The sequence below is a fragment of the Pinus tabuliformis genome, chromosome 4_2, assembly GCF_031772625.1.
Source record: "Pinus tabuliformis cultivar Carrire ecotype Pingquan chromosome 4_2, CPIR1, whole genome shotgun sequence".
NCBI lineage: Eukaryota > Viridiplantae > Streptophyta > Pinopsida > Pinales > Pinaceae > Pinus > Pinus tabuliformis.
Genome location: NC_142304.1, coordinates 1,091,058,059 through 1,091,078,060, shown reverse-complemented (window position 1 = coordinate 1,091,078,060; position 20,002 = coordinate 1,091,058,059).

Below are 20,002 nucleotides of genomic sequence, written 5' to 3'. Positions count from 1 at the left end.
GGTTCATGCATCCCATAACTAAAGGAGCTAACCCCTTGATGAGAGGAGCTTATCCCTTTGAAGGAGGACTCTATCCATTTGAAGGTGGACTTGGTAACTTCCTTCATCTGCACTATACAATGAGGCATTGGGCTGGTTGCTAGAGAGGTTGAAAGCTAAATATTTTTTAGGGTAAATGCTGTTGGAATTTAGACTTCCTAATTGAGCTTGAGAGGATAGATTACATACCTTTTGATCTCTTTGGGAAGAGAGTGAAACTTGTCAAAGTAGAGGAGATTCTTGTTGGACCCTGGGAGGAGCTTGTACAACATCAAGGCACCAAGGTTGTAAAGTTCTTCTTTGTTTAAAGTTAATACAATCAGATTCATTTTTCTCAATAAATTGTTTTATATGGTTTATTTCATGAGTTCCTTGATCATCATGATAAATATGGTTTATTATATTGGCTATGCAGGTGTTATTTGATGTGTGCCTGTTTATGTTTGCAGGTTCTTTAAAAGGGAGCTCATTTGGACGGTCGAAGCGTGGCTACCACAAACTAGCGTTGGACTGGAGGTAGGGTCTAAAACATCTATTGGCTTTTATTTATAAATCACAATATTTAGAGAAAGATAGAATTTGTTTGTCTTTCTTGTCGCTAGATATTAGTAGATACTAGGGAGATCGGTCTTGTCCGCAAGAACAATTTATCCGCTCGACAAGTATGTACCAGGAATGGAGAGAAACTTGGTGTCGATCGCGATGCTGGAAGACGGAGGCTATGATGTAGTCTTCAGTAAGGGAAAGGTTTTCCTTAGACACATCATCACTAGACAGGTGAAGCAGATTGGTTCATGGGTCAAGAACCTGTATGCTCTTGAGGTTCAAGATGCATGTAAAGCCTTGAGCAACGAGGCAACTGATGGAGACTTGGTGGTTGAGAGGGAGCGTATATTACCTCTCAACATGCAGAGCTAGAAGAAGTCTCAGATGACTGTGGAGGAGCCACGATTGGTGCAGCAGCTTCAGGAGGTTGTGGAGCAGCCACAATAAGGGAAGCTGAGAGGAGATCGAGTAGAGACATCTACTCATGCAGAGACCTCCAGTAGGGGGAAACTTCGAGCCAGGTGGGCTGAGGGATCACATGCAGCCATACCTCCAGGTAGGAGGTGGGGCGATATAGAGTGATCGTCCCAAGGAGGAGGGGCAGGATCCTTGAGGTACCCAACCTCTTGGATGAGGCCTTGCTATGGGAGCCCCGATGTGGAGTAGCAAGAACTGACTGATTGGGTAGAGATAGATGTGGATGGAGCGGCAGAGAGAGCGACAGTGTAGGGAATCCCAGGACAGTGCATAGCTAGTAGGCTGCAACAATGCGAGAGGCACAAGTGTTTTGCACAGTGCTAGGTGGCACAGAGAAGTGTGCAATGGTGCAAGATGCATGGAGATGTTGCAGTAGCGCAGATGTCAGAGAGGGAGCACTTGTCAGCAGTAGGTAGAGCTTCAGTATCAGAGGATGTTCCTAGCCCAACAGAGTGGTCAGTTGGGAGTGTTTTTGTTCCAAGTGTTGTTGGAGAAAGTGGACTGGGTAAATGTGTTGCATGCAGAACATTTCCAGAGTTGCAGAATAGGGGTTGCAGATAATCCATATCTTGTTGAGAGGGAGTGTTGAAAATGCAACAAGATGATGGAACCTAGTGAAAAGAAGTCGCCTTCACTAAGTGGGCCCGCAGGCTATTTTTGGTGCAAAGTCTATTTTTAGACATATGGATCATGGTCTATGAGTTGCAGGATGCTATTTGTGGATGATTGGTCATGTTGGTAAAGATAGATGGACTTCTATTTTTAGACATATGGGCGGAGTCTATTTTTAGACTGCCAGGCTAAAAATAGAACAATCGAATATTATTAGCTCTTAATAATATTTGGAATATAAGCATTATCTTATCCTCTTGGAGCACTTCAGTTCGAGCTACGGATGTGGCACATGCAACTGCCAGAAGGAAATACACTTTTCTTATGGGTTAGTTGAGCTATTGCATGATGGACTTTAGTTAGAACTCAAGTGATTGAGTTTGGTGGAGTTGATTGAGGAGTTGATGGAGTTGTGTTCAGTTTGACTTAGTTGAACTAGTTGTATTTATTCTAACTGCAAATACAATAGTGATGAGTGATGTGAATTAATTATTAATTAATTTACTAATTATTAACTCATAAATCAACTAAAGAATACATCAGTTAACTCAGTGCATGGACAATTCAGTGGAGACAAGTGTTAGAGGTGGGTGAAAGAGTGAGACTGCTATCAGTTGTGACTATAGCTGTGCATGAGATTTGCACAATCAATGATGGAGATTGCCAATGAGGATTGTGTGGTACAAGTCAAGGGAAAACGAGCTTGGATCATTCCCATTCTCACATTGTATTGCGCAGTAGAGGCATGCAGACAACGGAGGAGATTTGAACCTGTGACTTGATTCAGATCTGAGCTAGTTTGTGTGTAACAAGTGGAGATAGTACTGAGTACTTGTGAGGAGTATTGTACTATGTATTGTTACATGTTCTCTATCATTATAATATACAGATAGTTTGGGGTTTTCAGCTGCATGCTTTCCCCATTACATACTGTGTTAATTTGCGCATGCGATTGATGTTTCATTATTTTTAATTCCGCAAAATTGATGATCAACGTAGAGGAGGTTATGTATTATTCATGCATTCCGCAATAGTGTATAATCAGGATATTCTCTGTGAATAATTGTTATATTATTCAAAATTTCTACAAAGGGTTATCAAGTCGTTTAAGTTTATTTGGTTGTTTTGTTTGGTATATTGAGATGAATCCCTGTTACTGCTGAGAGAAGGGGGAGCTTTTACAATGTTTATGGGCAAGGAAGAGTATAGGGGAAAGGCGTTATTATTGTTATTATTCAAGCTGGCATTGGGTACAGCAAAACTGAATGGAGAGATAAAGGAGGGAGTCTCACACGTGGTATCCTTCTCTGATAGGATCGGTTCGTGTATGTTATTCAAGCTGCTTAGAGTAAAACCCTTCTGAAAGCTTTTTATTCCTATTGGACCTTGATTGGAAAAAAAAGGGGGTTGTCCACCATTATTTATAAAATCAATATATTCAGCACCTGAGGTGTTTACATAATTTGGTGAACCTCTGTATGAATTATTAGAAGACATGTCTGAAGCCCTTGGGAGGTTCTCCTTGAGTTTCTCTGATAGCTGTGGGTTCAGCTGAGTCGGCATGCTTCCTTTGCAAACCCTACTAAAATTCTTCAATATGGTCTCACGAACCTCATGCACATTTATTTGGACTATGCTTGGAAGAAAATTACCATTTGAGAGGCCTTGAGTAGCATGCCCTTCATAAGAGTTGCTACGATCAACTGGATAATTCCATGATTGTGTATTTCTTGCTTTCACTGTGGAATTATCCATTCTATATGATGAAGCATTCTCCTTTTCCATATTTTGTGAGCTAGTACTCTTGTATTTCGCAGTTCCAGTTTCAGTTAAATTTTCATCAGGCCAATCCCATATTGGTTCTCAAATATGCCTGTGGCATAGGACCCCACAACCAATAATCTTGTTGAAGGCCACAGTGCCACACCCTTTGTGAAGTGTCAGACTTTGTTTTGTAAGCAAGTATTTAAGAAATTGACTTATTTCGAAGATTTGAGTTTATTGTTTAGCTATCAACTCGATGAAATGGGGATCCCACTTCTAACATAAATCTCAAAAGATAAAATGTCTTGACAACCCCCCTGGTATTTTGGTGAGGGTAAATGCTTTTCTTGATCTGTGGGGAGCTATGGACCCCAATTTTTTTCATTATCACAATAATGCCCACTTTAACATGGGGGTTGTCAAACTTAGCTAACTCATATACATGATCATGGATCTATGCTTGCTGGGTTTTGAAATAGGGTCGTTATTGTAGAAATGCCCCATCTGGACCACTAGACCACAACCTGGTGGACATCTTGACAACCCAACATTTCAAGTTATTTCAAGGCATTAAATTTTATCATGTTCCTTGTAAAGGATATAACAGGGGAGTCAATGGGTAAATAATGGAGCCAATGTTGAAGCCAGGCAGATTTCAAATCAGAAGGACATCCCACCATGGGGCATCGATGAGGCAAGGATGATAAGCACCATGTCAGAGATCGTGATAAGAAGGCGACTGAAGGCTCACTTTGAGTTGTCTGATCTTGGAAGCCCTTCAACTACAATTAGTGTCGATGAGCTAATTTATCTGCAGCAAAAATCTGCCTATTATCCTCTGCGTCAATGTTATCCAATGAAATGGCAGTAAAGATAAATTTTTCTCCTTGAGAAAATTCAAGAATTGAGTGGTCTTTCTGGAGTGGGTGGATTGGGTCCCAAAGTGGGTAATGCTCATGACTGGTGAATGTGAAGATGGACTCAAGCTGTGGGACTTCTGCCATGGCAGAAGGAAGAGCAGATGTTGAGTGTGCAGGGAATTTCAGAGTTTTATTCAAGTTCTCCCAAATGCACCCTCTTACTTTCTCAGGTAAGCCAAATGGATTTAATTAACCGAATTCTAATCTGTATCAGTCTTGGAATGTCAGATCTTGTTGTAAGATTGGGTGGACGATTCAGGACTTCTGAAGATCATACCCATGGGTCAATTTTGTTAGGCTGGATGCCTCTTTCTATCTGTTTTAATTAATAAGTAGAGCCCATGAATGTTGCATACCAACGTTTTGTTTTTGTGTAATTGGTTCTTGCTGTTTTCTGTGGCCTGACATATGTATATGTGGGCTCTTGCGGGGTTACTTACTGTAGTTTTAGTCTATTTTTAGAATAGGTTACATAAAGATGCTTGTCAAATGACTTGTTGACAAGTGGTTAAATCAAAGCACCTTTCAGAGTAAAGACTTGGGTTCAAACTCCTTGAGAACATAATATGTCAATGATGTGGCCAACCAAGCCATACTGCATTTGGTCTAGCATCTGAGACTAGGTGAAAGTCCTGGAGACCTTTGTGACTCATGGATGCAGTCCATCTCAGTGGGAGAGGCCAGATGCGAGTCCTAGTTGAACTTGGTGAAATATAATACCTTTTGGTCATGGCATCTAAGGCAATGGTAGACCCACTTCTTTAACAAAGGTTTATTTACTAACCCAAAGGTTACGAAACTAACACAAAATGAGGAACAAGAAAATTTATTGCTTTGTTGTGCCACTAAAGGCTTGTCAATGGCAATGGTGTTTCGTACACTATGCCACTTTGATTCAATGTCATGTAAGAATATGATGCTTCAATAAGCATAGACTAAAATTGGCCAAAGGGAAAAGATTGAATTATATTCTGATTATCACTTAATGAAGTAGATGGTCAGTTCAAGTTTCTGCAATAGATAGTGGGGAATATTATATAGTGCCATCGATCTAGCCGATGGCTTCTCATTGGATCACTATGAATCACTACGAGTGAAATAGTAAATGGATAAACCATGATGATCAAAAATTTATAAGTGTCTAGTGAAAATGTTTCAAGCCATGGTGAGAATGTGGGTGTCTGATAAGAACAAATTTATCTAAGCTAAAGGTAGACCCAATTCCTTTATTATTTACCTCTCACCACATGAAATATGTGGAAACATCACACTAGATCTCTTTGATAAGGTGTCATGTAAGAATACAATACTTTAATATGCAGAGACTAAAATGGGTTCAAGGGAAATTTTGAATCATATTATGATAATCAGTCAATGAAAAACATGATTCCCTAAGGTGCTCTGCATAAGGTATAGTGGGGGAATATTGTATAGTGTTAACTCTAGCCAGACTGCTATAGACATCACAAGTAGATAAAATCATAAGTAGATAAATCATGCTGATCAAAAAAATTGTCAGGTGATAGTGCAGGTACCGCCAAACCATATGGTGCAGACATAGGTTCCTAAATAAGCATGGAGTTATATTTGAGCCTTGAAATTTTCTAGCTATCATGTACTAGAGGAAGTTGGAGTTATGATTAAGGCAAGGACATGGAAAATAGTAGAGGAATGATGTGTATGGAAACTTCATTCATCCATTCCATGTGTGGATTATGTACTATTTAATCTTAGTTTATGTGTTCACATTTTTCCTTCAAGATATCAAAGGAAGGTTTATGTTTTTGAATCTTTGATACAATTATTGATTACAAGCTGCGGAAAACTTGGGCTCTAAACTCTGTCAGTATAGGTTGGCTTTGATTATTTTCTACCAGATAATAATGACTCGTAAATGTTCACATTTGTTAAGGGTTTTGTACATCTATCATTAATTAGAAAGAATTTTTTCAGGATCCCTATTTGCTGTCTTTTTTCCAGTTTCTACTTGCAAGTCCAGTCCCACTAGTGCCAAGCCCTGTCATGGCATTTTTATTATGTCAATACGGTTATTTGATACATGTTTTAACAAGTTTATAGAAGAATTTCATGACAAGAATGTAGCCTTTAAAGCAGTTGTTAATTTCCCCATTTATAGAACCAAACTTTTAAAGGAAAATCTAAAGGAAATTATAGCTCGGTGCAAGCATTGACATTGCATAGTAAGAAACTTCACAGACTAAGAAAATGTCAATAGAATTCAATGGGCATTCATTCCTAGGGTGCCTTCTGGTGCATCTAGGGCAGAAAATGGCTAAGGCTCTCTCTGCTTCCTCATGTATTCTATTAATGTGCATAGCATCCATCTCTAGGGCAAGGGTTTGCAACATCTCACTCTTAAAATCTTCCAACGCATTTCCAATTTCACCTTTGATGGATGAATTGGAAAAGGATGGACTGACCACAGGTTGACTACCCCTACCATTTTTCCTAGCTACCCTAGAATGGTTTCTAAAGACAGTATTGATATCCTCATAGGGTAACTGGTAGATGTCCCCTTCTGTTAAAAAGTTTAGGGTATCTAGAAGATCTTTCCTTACTCCTATAAGAAGGACTAGCTTTAGTGACTCAGGGTCAAGTGTACACCTAGCCCTTTTGTAGCTAAGCCAGAATCTTTCTTCATAATCTTCTAGGGATTCATCATTGCCTATGGTCATCCTAAAAATTTCCTCTTTAGTGTCTTTAGACCTATAGTAGTCTCGATAATTTTTGTTGAAGGATTGCTACATCTGAGCCGAAGTTGTGATGCTATCTCTAGGTAAACCCATGAACTAGCACAAAACTGCATCCTTGAGAGTGGATGGAAATAGTTTCAACTTCTGCTCATCGTTGGTGTAGTCATAGGTTCGGCATATGACAACAAACTAAAATAAGAAAATGTATAGATCTTTTGAGGTCAGGCCATGGAAATGAGGAAGGGCAGAGAGGCTTATATTTTTCATCTTAGTATCCCCATTGGTTTCCCTGATGGGGAAGGCACCCTCAACTCTTTCCCTATTTCCTCTGTCATTTATGTTTTCAACCATTGGTTTAGTAGGAATGGGTTCTTATTATTTTTCTTCCCCTGTAGGTTCTTCGAATATTTCTGGTTGCTCACCTAAGGGTTCCTCCAGTTCACATCCACTGAAGAAGAGGGAAGGTTGGATGTTTGAAGCAGTGCGGGCATTTGGCAAAAATTTCCCTAAGTTATCCCTATTCCTACGAGGCATGATTTTTTGTTTGTTGTGTTTTGTGTTTTTTCAAAATTTGAAAGTAATTGCAGAATTGAAATTACAGACTAAATGAAAATTATTGACTGAATGAAAAAGTAACTGCTTGATTGAAATATTACTTGCAAAATGGAAAGGAAAGCAAAGAATGTAGAATGGAAAAGGAAGCAAACTAAATTAATTTTGCAGAAATGAAACCATTAATAGAATATTAGAAACAAGAAATGGAAGAAAGAAAGTAGTAATCACATATTACTCAGACACCTCCCTGGAAACGGTGCCAAAAAGTGATGAGCACCAGTATTGCAGCAAGAATGCTGCAACTCCTGGAGCTACCAACTTTACTTTATCAACCTGGGGTTCGTACAAACTTGGAGGTGACAGTGTTGTATACACAAGTAAAAGTGATGGTTTTGCCTTTTGTCATTTTTCAGCTGGCGAGATACCACTAGGGTTTTCAATCCAGACTTCTATGGATTCAAAAGAAGCTTGATTACTAATGAAAGAAAGAGAAATCTACTCTAGGAGAAAGATTGTCTACTGGAATAAGAAAAAGGACTAAAATCCAACTTTAAAAACACACCATTTCCTAACTACCTGTTGAGAAACTATACTTTACAAGAATGGAAAGATAACATGTATGAAATTCTACTGTCCTAAGCATGGAAGTTCAAAACATCAAACATTGCTACTGTGCATGTAAAGCACTGAAATAAATCTGTTTTTTACTTTTTATTCTTTTTATGGAAAAACAAGTGTGAAAGCTAATCTCTTTTGGTGGTGTGGCAGGTGGCTTCGGGATGTTGGTGGATGGTTAGAAGGTTTGGAATACCCTTAGGTGACCTTGTGTGGCTTCCTGGAGGTTTTCCCTCAATTCGGCCTCAAAATAGGCCACTACAGGAAAACATACAGGATGTCCTAAAAACCTATAAGATTCCCTGTATTTCTACAAGATAAAGCTGAGAGTAAAACGATGGGTGCTGAAGGTGATGGAAGGCTTAGGGAAGGTGGTTGGTGGATGGAATGGAGTGAGAAAATGCCTAGGATCACTTAGAACTCAAAACCAAGGTTGGGAGATGGTTGGATTTGCTCAACATGCTTGAAGAAGTTTCCTTGAAGAATGATGAAATTGTTGAGGGTCTTAGTGAAAGTGAGGAATGATCATGGATGGATGAAGTTGGAAGGAGGTTGCTTGCTATGAAATATTTCTCTACTTCTGAAACACCTACACTGCATCAAACAATGATATTTTCCCAAAAATCATGTAAACAAGAAGAGTTTCAATGAGCTAAAAAAACAAAGTTTAATGAGCTAGTTGTCTACTTCACGCATGAAGAAAATTTGCAGAATAAGATGAAGTCATTGATGAGATCTAATGTAAGACTGAAGATGGAAGAACTGATGGCTAATTCCTACACTTGCAAACTAATCAAATGTTGGCTTAAGCACAAGAAACTATAAATTCTATGAGAAAGTAGAATTCTGTCTTTTGGGGCTGCATGGGGGTCCTTTCATCAAATCATGATCCCTGAAGGGAGAAGTGAGGCCAAGACACCTACTGACAGCTTTTTGATGCTCCTTTTATCCCTTCTAACCTACTGCTGAAGTAAAGCACAAATGGAAGCAAACTAATAACCAAACTAATCAAATCTACACTACTTGCAATGAAACACTTCCAAGGGAAATTTAACCATGAATTTATGAATTAATCTAAGCATACAGATACAAGAAGAGGAGTCTTTTCTGCTAGGGTTGGGCCCTAACCCAAGAGCTTCAACCCTCTGAGTTAACTCAGTACTGGATCATGAAAAAGCTCATTTTCATTATCAAAACAGAAAATTACATAGCAATGTCTTCCACAAGTCTGGAGCTCAAAAATAAATAGTGTTTTTACCACAAAAATTGGAATGCTAATGAGGCTCTAGGCATATTTATTTATACAACTGAAGTCTCCAACGACTTCCTTAAATCTAGGGAGGCTCGTCTCCCAAACTCGAGATGAAATAACTCTTTGACTATCACTTTCTCGGCTGCCTTTTGATCTTCATGACTTGGCTGCTTGTACTCCGAGCTAGTGTGATTGATGGAGGAATATTCAAATGAGGGAGGAGTAAATGAGGAGGATTTACCTCCTACAATCTCTCTTCCTTGTCCCATTCGAGTTTCAGCCTTTAATCTTGCCAAAATTCTCTGATTTTCTCTCACAAACTTGCATTTAATGCACATTAGTCCACTAGGCATAATATCTCACTTTGACTCATCTCATTAAACAAAATATAATCAAAACATGTAATAAATTGTGAGAAGAGTTGATTTGACTAAGCTAGGAGGTGAATTAAGGTCCATATAGTTACCCAATAATGGGGCTCATTAGCTTCTGAAATTGCCTTTTTGATCTATGAGAAGGAGTATCTAGCTTGGACAGTCCATTCAACTTCATTGTCTTTCTTGAGCATGTCAGTTTATCTTTCACAATTTCAACATAATTAGGTATAAACCTCCTTATAAAATTTATTCCCCCTAAGAATGAATGCATTTTTTTTGTTTTTGGTTTTGTTTTTTTAATTTTATTTCTAGGAAAAATAATTACCTGAAATGCTGAAAATCTATTATGATAAATATAACGCCTTCTTTTGAAATTATGTGCGCCAACAATCTGCCTTCCCTCATTGCAAAAAGTGACTTTTTAGGATTAGGAGAAATCCCAAATTTTCTGCATTTTTCAAAAATTTTCTTAAGTGTTTAATGTGTTTAGCATCAGAAGAAGAAAACACTATCAAATCATCAAGGTAAATAACTATGAATTTATTTACCTTACCAACAAATGCCAGATCCATGGCCCTTTGAAATGTTTATCCAACATTGATTAAACCAAATTGCATCTTGGCATACATGAAAGTGCCCCTAGGAGTTGTGAATGCAATATTCTCTCTATCTTCTTGACTAACCATAATCTAGTTGTATCCAAAAAATCTATCTAACATTGAGATCCTATCAGAAACTGATACTCTTTGAAGTAATTGATCCATTTTTGGTAATGGATAATTATCTTTTAGGGATAATTTGTTCAAGTTCCTAAAATCGACACACAATTAATTTCCCCATTTTTATTCCTAACAGGTATCAGATTAGCTATCCATTCAGATTATCTTAAGGCAACAATTATATTAGCATCCAACATTTTTTCACTTCTTTCTCAATAATAGGAAGTAACACTGGGTTATTTCTCCTTAAATTTTGCTGAAATGGCTTAGCTTCTGGTTTAAGAGGAATTTTGTGCTCAATAATAGTTGTTTCATAGGTTTTCAGTTCTTCATATGGCCATGAAAACACATCTTTGTATTGCTTAAAAAATTGACATATTTTTCCTTTATGTCTTGAGGCAAAGAAGATGAAATTTTAACATTCATGATTTCTTCTGTAGTAGCAATATTACAATCCTATAAATCTTCCTGTTGTGAACTTAACAATGCAGTTTTTGATACATCATTATGATCATTTTTTTTTTCAAGGGGGACCAATCCCTTTGGAAAATAATTATTTGATAACTAAATGATATCATGATCTGCAATTTTTTGTTTCAAATTTGGATCTAAATCACCATAATTTGATTTCATTTCACCACTATTTTCTTCCTCAACATGTAAACCAAAAAAATCATCGATTGCCTATAAGAATTTTTTTAACTGCTCTTCATCTTCAAAAACTTGCCAGTGTCTCAAATTATTTGGGATGGAAGGTCTATACTTTACTTCAATATGATAATGTAATTGCAAAGGATCAAGTGTTTTAAAAGAGCTTGTAGAGACTGCCAAAGAATCTACATGGATGTTATCTTCCCTTGGAATTGATGAGATGCTGAAGGCCTGAAAATAATTTTCCACACAATCCCATACTTCATTCCTATAATCTATGAGTCTAGGATGCTTGGTTTGATAGAGATTAATGATCTGTTAAATTACAATTAATTATGAATCACCATGTATTGCTAGATTTTGTACTTTCATACTTTTACCTAATTCCAATCCAAAAATTAAGGTTTCATATTCTGCTACATTATTTGTGACTTCAAAATCTAATTTGAAGGATTGGGTTATATTTTTTTTGTCAAGAGAAATGAGTACAATTCATACACCAACTCCGTCGTTAGAAAATGCCGCTTCAAAATATATTTTCCAATATTACTATTCGAAAATTGAGGTATATTGACAACATCTTCAATTCTGATTTGAGGACGAGAGAGATCATTTGCAGCCAAAGTAAAGTTTCAATCCAAGATCTTGATCAATAGCATAAATTGGATGAATTTATTTCTTGATCAACTTTACATACAATATTAATGAACATTACTTCTCTGTAAAATATTAATTTTTCTCCTCCATAAACTGGGATTATAGCATAGGACATGTCCATCTCCATGCTTCCTCCAAGCTTAGTACAACAAGATCTTGACAACAACATGCCAAATTTTTGTGGAATGTATGTAACAATATATCCAATACTATACTTTTCATAGGCATTTGAGCAAGTGTAACAAATAAATCTTTGATTAATCCCAGACAAGGAACTTTCTTTGAATCAAAAGTATATAGATCATGTTATTGCCTGGTGATTTGCAATTGAAGTTGGTCCATGATAAATTTAGGAATCATATTATGGGAGGCACCATAATCTAACATACAATTGTATAAAAGGAAATCATGATCTTTCAATGTAACATAGAAAGGTGGAACACTTTCATCAATCATATTTGAACTAAGTCCAAAGACAACTGAAGGTTTCTCATCTTGAAGACTAATAACATCCCCTTCAACATCCACACCGGAAGATTGTATCCATTTGGAAACTTGTTGTTTATATCCAGGATTTCTGGAATGTTCAGATAATGGAACAGGGATTTTAACCCTTTCTAGTTCTTTTTCAAAATTATAAACAGTTGGAACATGTTTTTTAGTATTGAGTTGTTCTTGTAATTGATTTAGTGGTTGAATAGGTAGTATTTCAGGAGCTTTTACTTGAGGTTCATAAAAGGTAACCTTTTTTATAGGTCCACCATGGACTTGTTTAGGTCTTAGGTCATACCTCCTATTTAGTTCAACAATGATAACCTCAGAAAAAAATTGATATTTGGAAACTTGGGATGAGTCTTTATTTTGAGAAATAGGCTGGTTCTGACTGATTGGGACAATAAAATTTTGAGATGATGGAACTTCAAGATAATTAATATCATCTATGACAACAAGAAAAATTTATTTAGGGTCTTGGTCATGAATCATCAATGGAGGTTGAATTTGTTGATTATTATTTAGTCTTTGCACAATCTGAGGTTGAAAAGGTGTTATATATTGGGATGGAGGTCTATTTGTAACTTGTTGGGTTACTCTAGGTTGAGTTTCCATTCTTGAAATTCTATTAGAAATTTTTCTTAACAAAGATGTTATTTCATCAATTTTATGTTCTTCATCTTTTATCTTTGATGATGAAGTACTTTCTTCTCTGGCTTTTATTTTCCTTTCATCCTTTTTTGCCTTCGCTTTAAATTTATTGGATGCTGACCTATTTTCTTCCACTTCAATTACATTATTCTGCATATCTGTTAAGGTTTCATATTTTCTCTCTCTAAGCATTACAACAAAATAATCATCAAATGCTTTAGAGAATCTGACTTTAGCTACAGTGTCTGGGTGTTTACAATTTGGTAGAATGTTGTTTTAAACCTTATTAAATCTCTTAATAAAGTCTGCAACAGGTTCAATAGGGTTTCTTCTCAAATATACAAATTATGTTAAATAGTAAACAGATCCTTTTTAATTCCCCATTGATTCTTGAAGATGTTGGTTAATTCAACCTATAAGTTGATAGAATTTTATTTTAGTTGTTTAAACCATATCATGACATTTCCTTCCAATAATTGAACAAAAATTCTGGTGTAAACATCCTCATGTTCAATGTTCATGTTATCAACAAAATCCAGAAATGTAACCAAGTGGTCTTCTACAGATGGTCCAACTTCTCCATTGAATTTGGGCAAATGTTTCAAATACCCCTAAGGAAAGTAGTGAAGTTGGGAAACTAGTGGAAGCACTAATGCTACGTATCTAGCTGTCATAATTGGCCTAAATCCAACCATTTGGTACTGTAATGGAACTATCTATTTTGGGGAGACAACTTTACTTGAAGATGGATGTGATGAAGGTTTATGTTTCTAGAAAAACTGAGGATGGAAAACTATTTTCTGAACTCTTCAAAATCTAAAGGATTGGTATAAATGCTAATTTCCTCTTCAGACTTAGGAGAAAATAAAGGATGAGTAGAGAAGGAGGAAATGAAATCATTTGGTTTTAGTTATGGTGTTTGAAGATCATGATCTACTTCTGTATCAGAAGGTTTATAATGGGAATGAGGAAACTCAAATGTCTCAAGATGATGAACTAGCAGTGTTGATTGAAGATCAATTCCTTTAGAAAGGAGTTCTAATACTTTAGGTTGCAGATGTGATAATCCAACATGTATTGGAATTAATTGAAAAGGATCAGTTTCTAAGGGAATTTTAGGTGGAAGAGAAGCAGGAACAAAAGTGTATGCTTCTAATAGATGCAATTCTCACAAACCTCTTTGGATCTAATAAAGGAGAGAAAAAATCAGGATCTAAATGAGATCTGGTTTGTCTGCGTGAAGCCATATTTAACCAGTGGAGTCGTCAGGTGAAATATATTATCTCGTTGACCTCTTATTCACCATTAAGAGGCAAGTATGATCACTGTCTCAAGAAAAAACTTCAAACTTCGTTCCCTGACAAAGGCGCCAATCTGATGTTGTATCTTTGTAGACAGTTCTAGGCTGGGGAATTGTGCCAAAGCATCTGATTAAGGTTGTAATTGAATTGGATGACAAATGTGCTAAACCTTTAACGGATATAAAATCCAAATATTTCTGAGAATCTGAAAGGGATGATTTTCATTCATAACAGGAATAAATATTTAAGTAAAGTTTGAGAGTTGAATTAAAGAAAATATGTGATATTCAAACATCCATATTGAATATTTAACCAATCAAATATAGTTGAAGAATTAAAGAAAATATGTGATATTCAAACATCCATATTGAATATTTAACCAATCAAATACAGTTGATGTGTGCAGAAAAATTCTACAGTAGAATAAAATATGTTCAAGAGATGACAAAAGGAAATAATTAAAAGATATAGAGAAACTAACTAAAACCAACTATTTAGTTAATTAATCTCTTTAATGATTATAACTTTTCAGTGGGATGTCAGGGAGATTGATACTCAATCTAGCCTTACCCTAACTACTACGTCACCTTGAACATATGCATAATTAAATTATGGAAAACATGAATAAATAACACGAAAAAGTCACATGGACACTGTTAGAGTCGGTCTTTACATCCCTCCGTCAGAGATCATTTCTCTTATTGCATTTCATTTTTAGGTGTCTCATACAGTTCATTCATCTGCATTCCGTTAGGGGCATGCCATAATCTGATGGAAGGGACTTGTCACCCATTCCCCTTATGTCTTGTACCTGCTGGCTCAGGTCTGATCATCAAAGTTCATCAAATCAATTTTACAGTCATTATGCATGGTCTTTTGGTCAGCAAAGAGTCATTTTAGTCACTAGGTCTAGGGTTTAGTGAATTCAGTCTTTAAAGTGTCCAAAAATGCTAGCAGGTCAGAGGGAGGTTCCAAACAAGTTTTTATTTCAAAAATTTCATCGTCATATTGATGGACTATGACTTTTCTTCGAAAATATGTTTTGAAGAAAATTCGACATTTCGTCTTTTGTAATAAATTGACATGTAAATTTCAAAATTTTCAGTTCTTGGATATTTCAGATGTAGCCCTGGTCATCCTTTGCCGACATCCAGGCCATCATCCTTGCAAAAAATTGACAAAAGTTTCATCATTTCAACCAAAAATCAAAGAGGAAACAAAAAGAACAGAGTTGTATTAAAATGAGTAAAGTGCCAAAACTGAAACATAAGAAAGTGGGTTTTTGAGAAACAAAAATCAAACCCATCACTATATAAGATATTTTCATTGTTTGAAACACCCATTGGAATGCCAAGAGATCAATTGAAGTCGACTTGAGTTGGGAAAGAGCGAATTTTGTGTTTGAAAGCCAAGACTGTGTGTTGGAGTGCGTGCAGCGCATTGGAGGAAGGCGCGGCGCACATAGGCCGCGCGGCGCATTGGGCCAATTTTCGCTGTGTAAAATTGCACTGTCACGGCGCATCCAGGAGGTGCAACACACTAGGTTTGTGCGCGGCGCACAGAGCCGACAGGCCAACTTTATATCACTGCTGTCATCAAAAACCAAACAACTCCATTTCTTCTGCTCCAAGTAAGTTTGAGAGCTCTTGCCATTGAAATTAGCTTGTGTTGGGTATTTTTTGGAGGGAATATTTGAAATTTTAACGTTTGAAAATATAAACCCTATATTTATATCAAAATCCGCTCCTTTTGGTTTTGGAATTGGTGTTTCGAAATTGTGATTTTGCTACCAAGTCTCCTTTCCCACCTGTGATCCGTTCCCTTTCATAATTCTATCATTATAGTTAATCCCTTATGCCCTAACCTCCCAAACCACTCATATCCCTGCTTCCCATTTTCCCTATCCTAAAATCCTATCATTCCTTATCATTCTCCCTCTCCCATATCATTTGCAAAATCCCTAAATCCCCAATTCCCAACAGTTAAGTGATTATTATTGCACACCTTAATTTCACTTGACAAACTCCACTTTTCCCACTGTCCCTATTTATCACAGTCCCTCATTTCCCTGTGGCACATTTGGCATTGAAAACAAAACACCTATTTCTCATTTTCAAACCAAACCAAACACATACTTGACATACACCTTTGCAACACCATGACAGACACTGATTCATCATATGAACAAGACAGTGATTCTACCATAGAGCTTCATGCACCGAGGAGGCCTTGTAAGGGTGGCAGACATGTCAGAGAAGAGCCTACCTCTTTGACTGAACTGCAAGCCTGCCCACTTGCCATGGCATGTTTCCAACAACAGTCATGTTTTCAGTATTGCGAATTGATTGCTCAGATTCAGCATCATCAGGAGTTGGCTCGGTTATTTGTTTTGCATTTGCATGATGGTCAGGTAACTCTTGCTAGTGTAAATTTCACCTTGACACCAGAGACCATTTCTCAGGCAACAGGAATACCGAATATAGGTGAGGAGTCGAACAAAAGAATGCAGGTGGAAAGACGATATTATTAACCATATATCAGGCCTAGCTATGTGAGACAGCTCAGCAGGGTGTTCCCTTTCCGATTTTTGAAAGAATCCTATGCGCTGTTGATGAGACTCATTATCAGATACTTCAGTTGTGAGGGCCGCTTCTCACGCCTCTATACATACCATATCAGATTGTTGATGCATTTTACGAGAGTGAGGATGATGAACATTCCATATTTCATGTGCCGAAACATCGAGAGGATGACTACTCTTGTGCAGAAGAAGACTCCTGAACAACAGTACAACAACATTTATCACTATGCGCTCATCAAGATCATTGTTGTGCATCAGCTTGGTTTGCAGGGTATCACATGGGAAGACTTCATTTCCCGTGAGTTTTTCACAGCTTCAGCAGCTCATTAGGAGGTTTTCCATCATACAGGTGAACCTTCATATCAGCATGGAGGTCGGGAGGCAGAGACTACTAGTGTGCCAACATATGTCACCTATCAGAGAGGCACGAGGGGATTGTTTGCAGCAGCCCGACGAGTACTATCTCCACCTGGGGTGGAAAGGGTCTCGTTTCCGTCATCAGCAGTACAGGTACAGGACAAAGGCAAGAATTCTATGTAGGATGAGGGCCCTTCAGGAGGCCAAGACATTGATTTCATCCTCATTGATGATGATGTGAGCTCTCCTAGCTCAAATCTAAGGGAGATTATTCAGGAGCAGAAGGCCGAGATAGATGTATTGACCGACAAGTTGCAGAGAGATCAATGGGTCATAAAATATTTGGAGCAGCGAAACAAATAGTTGGAGGATCAGCATACAGTCATGGAGTTACAAAACATTCGGCGAAACCGCCAAGCTGCCTAAAGGAGGAGGATAGAGTTCACTTCATTGGAGTAGGAGATAGAGGCTGATCGAGAGACTTGGCTCGAGAGGATCAACATTCATCTTGAGAGGTTGTTGACGAAAGAAAACAAGGACAAGTACATGCTCAGGCACATGAAAAACCATTATTGGGCACGAACTCATGTTTGCAAAGCGAGGATCAAAATCCTGAAGGCAAGACTAAGGAAAACACTAAAACGACGCAAAAGGCATGATAGGCTCCAAATTTTGGCCGAAGCTTCTTTGGCTGAGCATGATACTTGATGATGGACCTTCAGTCCAAATTTCAGCAAATTTGGAGAAAATTTTGTCAATTTTGAATTTTTTGGCTTGAAAATAGATTTTCCTGCCCAACGCGTAGCGCCACTTGGTGTGCGCTTATAATTGGGAGATCCTCTGGAGGAAAACCTTACTTTTTTGGATTTTTCATCAAAATTTATGCATGCTCATGGATTACCTAAGGATTTCATCAAGTTCTGGGTTGCCTAAAGGGTCAAAAACACCCAAAAAATGACCTCTCTGCCACCTTTTGCACCCACAGGAAGCAGTCTTGGGAGATTGAATTTTTGGAGGGGAAAATGACATCCAAATCTAGAAAACCCACTTGGGTTGGAAAGTAGACAGGAAGGTTTTTCCAACGAGCTATCTTGGGCTCAATTTGGACTTCGGGAAGGCCCTCAAAATCAGCCTCAAAGTTGTGCTACACATACAGGTTTCAGGCGCGGTGCATAGGGAAATTTGGCCTATTTTTCACTCAGCAGCTCAGAATTTCGCCCAGTTTTGAGTAGTTTCACTTTTTCATGTAACTCTTGATCTACCTTGATGTAATTTAATGAACATGATGTAATTTTGGCACATATTTACTTGTTTTAGTAGATTCATTCACTAAAAAGTGAAAAACAACTGAATGAATCAATTTCCTAACATATAGAGGCAAGTTGTTTCATTGCCTATTTTTCAGTTCCTTGTTTAAATATGGTTGAAACAGCTCCTAGAATGGTGAGCTCAACCCCTAGAGGCATGGGAATGAGTTAAGCTTGCCTATATCATGTAATTTCTCAGTCATTTTCAGGGTTGGACACTTGGGATTGCTTGGCACTTCATTGTACATTCATTTTCAGCATTTTTGGCAAAGGAAAGACTAGGGTTTTGCAGCACTTGTTGGGGTCCTTGTGGCTCTGTGTTTTGATGGTGTTTTTATTCATGTAAATATAATTTCATCAATGTTTTATGTATGCCATTTCCCTTCTCTTTTCTTCTGAAATTAAACAAATTGAGTGACAAAGGTAGAATTCATGAGTTGGTTGTGCTCTGCCTTAAACTTTGTTTAGTTTTACATGTTTTCATTTGTTTGGAGAGGATTCTTGTAGCCTCCTTCCCTCTTCATCTCCTCAGCGGGCTTTTCCATCCATTCATTTAATCTAAAGCATCAAAAATACTTCCTACCTTGCCCCAACTGGAACTCTGCAAAAATTTGGCCTCATCCCTGGACCCAAATTTGCCTTTCCCTTTTTCCAACAAAAAACCCCCAAAAAATCAAATCAAATCCTTGCACTTCATACCTAGCCTAAAATTAGTTTTTATTTCAGTCATCTCAAGCCCCATAGATCATATTTTGCTGAGATTGACCCAGAGAGAGCCCTCTCCTGTCCTCGTAGGGCTAGCTACGAGGCTGAGCATGGTTTGATGTTGGCCCTGGATCCTACCTTTTTAGCTTGAGGTAAATGTAGGCTCTAACAGACACAAACATTGTTAATAATGAAGCCATAATCCTTTGACTATATTCAGAAATATTTAAGAGTATTATAATGGTGTCACTTGATCATCACAAGGGTTCAACCTTTCCTTCTTCGAAATACAATTACTTATAAAGTGTAATTCAAAAATATCTAGATCTGAAATAAACTTTATTACAAATTGAAAGATTATCCAAAACTGATTTGGATATTACAAAAATAGAACAAAAAAATAGCTATTCTAAATTGATTTGAATAATCAGAACACAATTCAAGGCTATTGTTTGATGGCTTCTACTGGAAACTAAATTTTATGTTTTCTGCTCATTTCTTGCTTTCTTCTCCTTCTTTCTTAGCAACTAGTTACTGAATATGTGCATTCTGTTTTACTTGATGAGTTTAAATAATTTATCCCATATTTTATCATTTTGGATAGAAACTTTTGTTACTTTCTGATATGCCTCATCGACTTTTGTGTATTTCTCAAAGGTTGGCCTAGTAATAAATAAGTGTTGAATTTCATATTGAATAAAAAGATCAAA